The sequence below is a fragment of the Macaca nemestrina genome, chromosome X (genome assembly GCF_043159975.1).
Source record: "Macaca nemestrina isolate mMacNem1 chromosome X, mMacNem.hap1, whole genome shotgun sequence".
NCBI classification, from domain to species: Eukaryota; Metazoa; Chordata; class Mammalia; order Primates; family Cercopithecidae; genus Macaca; species Macaca nemestrina.
Window position 1 is genome coordinate 41,061,447 of NC_092145.1, and position 8,290 is coordinate 41,069,736.

The window sequence follows — 8,290 nt, forward strand, 5'->3', positions numbered from 1 at the left end:
GGCAAAAAAGACTATATACTGTATCATCCCATTTTTGAAAGATTCAGTAGAAAGCAAAACTAAGAGATAGAGAGAGGTAGCGGAATAGCAGTTACCCTAGGAATGAGGGTTGGTTGGAAGGGATTGGGTGGCAGGTTGGAGTTGAGCAAGGAACGTGAGAGGAAACCTTCTAACAGAAATTTCCAAGGTCTTCATGGAAATTGTGATTGCATAGTGTATACATATGATTATTGCATTGTGCCTTTAAAGACTAATACACTCTACTGTTTTTATACCTGAATAAAAAGGCAAAAGCAATAATAAATTTAAATAAATAAAAAATAAAAATTTTACAAAGCTAAGCATAACTTATAATAAAAAATATAATACCATTTTGTACTCCATAAATATATACAAGTATAATTTGCCAATTTAAAATTTAAAAATAAAAGTTAAAAAATAAAAACAAATTCATTCAAGAGAGAAAATCTCAAATGGGAGTATCCCTTGATTTAGCAGTTTACTGGGGAAAAAAAAAAAAAGAGACAATCCTAAAAGGAATAATTGCTGCTGGCAATTCCCAAACTCACTCATAATCATGGGAGAGGTATGCACATTAAGAAATAACAGGATTTCTTTTTATTTTTCAGATTTAGAACGGGAAATGAACTCAGGGTTGTTTTCTGGCTCAATAATGTTATGGTTCCTATGGCTCTGTTTATGTAACAAATACCAAGTAGCAACTGCCTAGTGATATTTCTACCGGGATGTCTCATCAACTTCTCAGAATTTAAGGTCTGAAACAGATATATTAATTCACTTCTTCATTTCTCTTCTAAACGCATTCCTTGTACTGTATCTCCCATATCTGCAGCAGCTCTACCTCCATGCATTTTCTCAGGCAAATTCTTCTTTCTTTTCTTCTTTCCTTCAACACCAACTTCCACCTTCTACTTCTAAGATATAGCCTAAATGTGACTACTTCTCTCTGTGCCTACTCACTACTCAAACCTTAGCCCAAACCACAGCATCTTCCTTAAACGGTTGACCATTGCTACTATGGATCCCCTTAATTCTATTCCTCACAAAGCAGACACAATTATGCACGCTTAAACATTTTGCTTTTAGTAAACACTGAACAGACAAAAGAAAAAGAAATCCATGAAAATTATAATCATTCTATGATTATATTATACACCGAATGATTGTGTTCCCCCAAAATTCATGTATTAAAATCCTAACCTGCAGAGTTATGGTATTAGAAGGTAGGACCTTTGAGAGAAAATTAGGCAATGAGGGTGGAACCCTCATGAATGGGATTATTGCCCTTGTGAAATGCGCCTCATAGAGCTTGGTCACTTTTTCTGCCATGTAAGTATGCAAGGAGAAGCCCACTTTTGGCAACCTAGAAGAGCGCTCTCACCAGAACTGACCATGTTGGTGTCCAGATCTCAGACTTTCCAGACTTTTGAACTTTGAGGTATAACTAGTTGTTTTTTAAGATATTCAGTTTATGATATTTTGTTATGGAAGCCCAAGTTGACAAAGACAAATAATTATCTATGTACCTACCACCCAGGTTAAGAAAAAGAACATTGCCTCTTATATTTTTTCTCTGATCCTATACTTTCCCTCCTGACTCTGAGGTAACTCACTAATTTGATATTTGCGCTTACTGCTTCCTTTCATTCATTGTAGTTTCACTACATGTTTGTTGTTTAGGCTGCCTGTTCTCTACTTTTTTCACATAGAATCATATACTATACATTCTTCTGTAACTTCCATTTTTTTCCTCTCCTGAAATTCATCCATGTTGTTGTGTGTAATTATAAATCATTCATTTTCACTGCAGCAAAATATTCATATACGGTGTGAATATATCACAAGGCATCTGTACATTGATGGATGTTTGGGTCACAGACTTTTTTTTCTATTTTAAACAACCCCGCTTTGTGCATTTTGTGTAAGAGTTTTACAGAATGGGTTTCTTAACTACATCATGGACTTTTTTGGAAATCTGGTAAAGCTTATTGGCTTCCTTTTCAGATTAGGTTTTTAAGTGCACAAAATAAAGTAATAGAATTATAAGCAACAGCAATTATACTGAAATATGGTTACAAAAATGTTAATAAATTTTTACATAGTATTAAATATCTTTCTTTATTAATCCATTAAATAATGAGATCTAGGGGTAGGTCAAATAATTTCCCTGGTTGTGAAGTAGTGATTAATGTAAAGGATATTTACACTCGGTTATCGTCAATAGTTGTAATGTGATACAAAAATATTATTGTTTCTTTGGTGACAAAGTCACTGGTACTGCTAAGACTGCTGTTGTTTGTTGCCTACATTCACAAACAAAGGAAATAAATAAAGGAAATGCTAGATTTCATTTAACGACTACTAGAAATAAAGAAGTAATTGTTTTCCATTCAACTTTACATGGCCTTTACATTATAACTATGGATTTTAAGATCAGAAACCTTTATTCTATGTTATATTCCTACTTGACTTAGACTATGGAAGTGAAAGAAAAAAGGGAAAAAATAGGGTATATTCCTAGGACAGGAATTGTTCTCTAGTAATAAGGGCATCTTATATAGATTTTCAATGCTGTTGTACCTATTTATACATCTCTCTCAATCCATTCATTCTTTTATAAGAAAACACCTTAGGCTGGGTAATTTACAAAAGGCATAAATTTATTGTTCACAGTTCCAGAGGCTGGGCAGTCCAAGATCAAGGCACCAACAGATTAAATGTTAGCACCTCAAACTTGTTCCCAATATCAAGCACGTGGTGAGGGCTCACTCTGCTTCAAAGATGGTGCTTTCTAGCTGTGTCCTCCCATGGTAGAAGGGCAAAGAGGCTAATAAGCTCCCTCAGGTTTCTTTTCTAAAGGAACTAATTCCATTCATGAGGATGGAGCCCTCCTGATTTAATCACCTTCTTAAGGTCCCACCTTATAATACCACATTGGAGATTAGGTTTCAACATAATGAATTTTGGCAGGAAACAAACATTCAGACCATAGCAACACCCACCAGCAGTATTTGAGTTCCCACTGACCCGTATCTTAGTCAGCATTTGGTATTAACAGATTTCTTAATTTTGCCAATCTGGAGAGTATGAAATGCTATTTCATTACATTTTTGTTTAGCAATATTCTCTAATTAATGTTGAGAGTAAGCATATTTTCATAGGTTTATTGGCTATTTGGATTTCCTCTTCCATAAGGTGCTTGTTAAGGTCTTTTGTTCATAATTTCTTTTTCCTAGGTTTGTCTTTTGCTTAATTCAAAGTAGTTCTATATATATCTGTGTGTGTGTGTGTGTGTGTATGACATTAATTCCTTCATATATATTGTAAATCCTTTACTCTCTTTTTTTGTCTTGTCTTTTTTCTCTCTTTATGTTGCATTTTGAATAGATGTTCCTGATTTTAATATGGTTGAATTTATTAGATTTTTACTTTATAATTTACAAATTTTGTGTCATATTTAAGAAATCATTACTTCCCACATGGTAATAAAGATATTCTTCTATATGGTGTTAAAATGCTTTCTGGTTTAGAATTATGAATATTTTATAGTTTAGAACTAATTTTAATATATCACATGAAGTAGAGGTCCAATTCAATTTTTCCCCACATGCTTAACCAATAGTCTCAACCACATTTTGTGAAATCTTTTTATTTCCTACTGACAGGATTTTCATAAAATATGTTTAGTCATAGATACATCTGTTTCTAAAATCTCTGCTCGATTATTTTAGTTAACTTATCTATTCCTGCGCTAAGACTAAAAAGCCTTATTTTACCTTTATGATAATTATAGATTGTTCCTCTTTGGCAATACCTTGCCTATTGATTAAACAACTAAGGCTCTTTCCATGGCTTGCCTCTGGGATCCTCAAAACATGGCTAGAAAATGAGGAGAAAGTACAGAGGATGCAGAAAAGACATATCAACTCCTAACTGATATGGAATAAAAGTGGCGTATCATTTAATCTTGCATTCCATTGTTGAGAATAGTCACATGGGTCCACCTAGGTCCACCTGGTTGGAAAAGGTAGTTTCTTATTACTTAAAAAAAAAGAAATTATTTCAGTAACTATCTGGGCTATTGCCTAGGAAAATTTTACATCTGACTAATTAAATATTCTGTAAATGTTTGTTAGAGCTTTCTGGTCAAAACTTTTAGGATTGAAAACTTTTAATAGAAATTTTATAAATTATTGGTCCAATATTTTAATAATTACTGAATTATTTCAGTTACTTCTTCAGTCAGGATTGGCAAATTATGCATTCTAGGAACTTTTATATTTCCTCTGAGTTTTTATTTATTTGCATGAAGTTTATAATAGTTCCATTTAATCCTTATAATATCTGTAACATCTATACTTATGTCTTCCTTCTCATTCCTAATCTTAGTATCCTCCCTCTTTTTTTTCCATATTGCTCTGCTAGGATCTTTGTCAGTTTTATTTACTTTTTTCAGAGAACCAAATTTAGAAAGTTAGAATTGTTGCATTTTTGTCTTGAAGTTAACATTTTATCATTATGTGGTGATCCTTTTTAACTAATATATTTCGCATTAAAATTTAGTTTATCTGATATTGATGTAGTCATCCCAGATTTCTTTCATTTGCCTGGTAAATGCTTTACATATTTTTTTTGCTTTCAAACTTTTTGTATCCTTATGTTTTTAGTATATCTCTTCTAGACAATATATAGATGGGTTTTGTTTTACTATATGCTTTCCCAATTTTTTCTCTTTAACTGGAAAATTTAGTCTCTTTTTACTTATTGTGATTAGTAATATTTCTATCACCTTGTTGATGCTTACCATCTATTCCCTCTTTCTATGTTTTTTCACTTTATTTTGGCTTATTTCGGATCAATTAAAAAAAAAAAAACCCAACTTCCTCTTGTTAAATTTTGCAATGTTTTCACTCCGTTTCTTTTCCTTTAGTGGTTATGCTATAAATTTTAACATGTATACATAACATATCAAGCCTTAAGTTTAACTGATGTTTTCATCTTCTGAAATTACATTGTAAATAATACCCTAACTATTTTAGGATATTTTAATGCTAAGCGCCTTTTCACCTGACCTACAAGCCTTCATTATAATATATTGTAGTTCTATTTTGTTTTTTGATCACACAAGACATTATTTTTATGGTTCATTGCAGATTGTTATCACGCTACTCCACCCTTAAGAGCTGGAGTTTATTTAGCCTCCATTTGATTAGGGCTAGTATTAGTGGCTTGCTTAACCAATATGTGGTAGGAGTAACATTTAATGACAAATCAGCTTACCTTAGAAAAAGTCTTGAGGTTTTCTTTTGGCGTCTTGACACACTTATTCTGCTCTTCCCTCTTGGTCATTCCCTCTCATAATCCAGTTACTGTGCTGTGAAAAGTACAAACACGTGAAACTACGGGCATGCTCTCTGAACTATAGTTCCAGATGAGTCCAGTCTTTGAGTCATACCAGTTCTGGCAAGGGACATGTGAATAAAGAGGCCTCCAGATGATTTTTGACCCTGATTGTTCAACTAACTCTAGTCATCCAGGTCTTTCTAGTTGAGGCTACAGATACCTCAGAAGAAAGAAAAGCCATCCCTGCAGTACCCTATCTGAATTCTTGTTCCACAGAATGCAAGAGCATAGTAAAAGGGTCACTTTTTTCTGTCACTAAGTTTGGGGTGATTTTACACAAAATTGATAACCAGAACATCTTTTCAGATTTACTTACATATTCAACAATTTCTGTTACTCTATCATTTTAATTCTCTCACTTGTCATCCATAATCCCTTTCCTTTTACCTGAAGTATATTTGGCAGAATTTCCTTTACTTAAGTTCAGTCAGTAACAAATGTTCTCAATTTTAATTTTCCAGAAATAACTTTATTTCATTTTTTTAAAAATATATTTTTGTGACTTATAGAATCTTAGGTTACCAGTATCATTTAGTACACTGGATTACTATTTCACTGCACTCTGGCTTCCTTTTTTGCTCTTGAGAAGTAAAAAGTTTTTACACATATAATCTCAGTCTCTTCCTCCATGTTGCATATTCTCTATTGTCTTTTTGTGCTGCAAATCTGAATAATCTCTTGGGATCTATTTTCCAGTTTTCCGCTTCTCTCCTCAGCTGAATCAAGTTCTGACATTTATCCTACCTATTGAGTTATTATTTTATATTACTATATTTAATTATAGTGATTCTATTTAAATTTTATTCCAATCTACTGGGTTAATTTTTGTAGTCTTTTCCTCCATTATCACATTTAATTTTTAAAAATGTCTTTGAAATTATCACATACACAACTTTTATATTTTAAACCTAAGGTTTCCAGTATCTGTTAACATAAGTCTGATTTACTGATTGCTATTTTTTCTAACTCTTGCTTACGGTTGTATTAGTCTGTTTTCACATTGCTGATAAAGACATAACCCAAGACTGGGCAATTTACAAAAGAAAGAGCTGTAATTGTACTTACAGTTCCACGTGGCTGGAGAAGCCTCACAATCATGGCAGAAGGCAAGGAGGAGTAAGTCATGTCTTACATGGATGACAGCAGGTAAAGAGAGAGGGGTGCTTGTTCAGGGAAACTCCTCTTTTTATAAACATCAGATCTCATGAGACTTATTCACTATCAAGAGAACAGCCCAGGAAAGACCTGCCCCCATTATTCAGTTACCTCCCACCAGGTCCTTCCCACAACATGTGGGAATTCTAGATGAGATGTGGGTGAGGACATAGCCAAAGTCTATCAATGGTAAAGAGTTATTGTTTTATATTTTTATTTTGTTTTGCATGCTTTGTGGTATTAGTGATTTTTCCTTAGAAAAGTATCCATTGTTATTTCTTGGGGCATGAATGAACATTAATTCCTCTGAAGAAAATTTTTTTGGTTGCTTCTGGTGGAGCTATCTGTGGGTACTATGAGTCCTAGAGCTAGGTCATGGTTATGAATTCTAAGATTAAATTGTTTCCTTCTTCACACAATACACTTTGCCCTGAAGACCAATGAGTAAACGGGTTTATTTATTTATTTTCAGTCTTTCCTCTTACTCCCTCTCTCTTCTAGATTAGATTATGTGTAGTGATCTATCAAGCTTCCTAACACTTTTAAAACTTATCTTCAACCTGCTGTTAAACCTCTCTAGTGATATTTATTTCAGGTATTGTATTTTTAAGCTCTAGATATTTCATGTGATTCTTTTTAATAGTTTCTATTCTTCGTTGAGATTTCTTATATTTTGTACATCATGAGCATATTTTCCTTTATGACTTCAAGTACAATTACAAAACCTGTTTTTAAAATCTTTGTCTGAAATTTGCATTTCTGGTTATCTTGGTGTTGGCCTTTTGTATTATCTTTTCTCCTGAAAAGGGGCCCATGTTTTCCCGTTTCTTCATATTTCCATTAATTTTTTTATTGTATGCTGTACTTTCTGGGTGATAGAAGATTCTGGATTCTGCTTTTTTCTTTTTCTGAAACATATTAATTTTTTTTTTTAGATAAATAGTTGATTTTTCTGAGCAAAAACCACAGACTCAGAAATATTAGATCAGTTTTCTCTAGCCTTTAGCTTGGTTACTTGAACCATATCCTATGCAGGCATGGTTCAAAAATCAACCAGAGATTTGAGTAGAGCTCGTATGCAGAATTGGGGCTCCCTATCTATGGCTTTGTCCCTTGGAGATTTCTCCCCTCACTTTTTAGCTACTATGATTGCCTCAGACTTTGTTCTTTGGTTATTTGATCCAGTAAAACTGTCTGGTTTCTATCTGCATGTAGCCCCCCAGTAATACAACTGGGCTTTGTCTCAGGATAAGAACCAAGCAAAATTAAGAACTCATTTATTACCATTTCTTCTATGCAGATATCAGCTACCTCTGTTGTCTTCCTGGTTTGTTCCCTTGCCAGTGGCTTCAAGTGTTTTTTGTTTTTTTTTTTTAATATATTTTGCAGAAGCCGGGCGTGGTGGCTCAAGCCTGTAATCCCAGCACTTTGGGAGGCCGAGACGGGTGGATCACGAGGTCAGGAGATCAAGACCATCCTGGCTAACACGGTGAAACCCCGTCTCTACTGAAAAATACAAAAAAACTAGCCGGGTGAGTTGGCGGGTGCCTGTAGTCCCAGCTACTCGGGAGGCTGAGGCAGGAGAATGGCATAAAACCCGGGAGGCGGAGCTTGCAGTGAGCTGAGATCCGGCCACTGCACTCCAGCCCGGGCGACAGAGCGAGACTCCGTCTCAAAAAAAAATAAATAAAAAAAAAAAAAAAAAAAATAT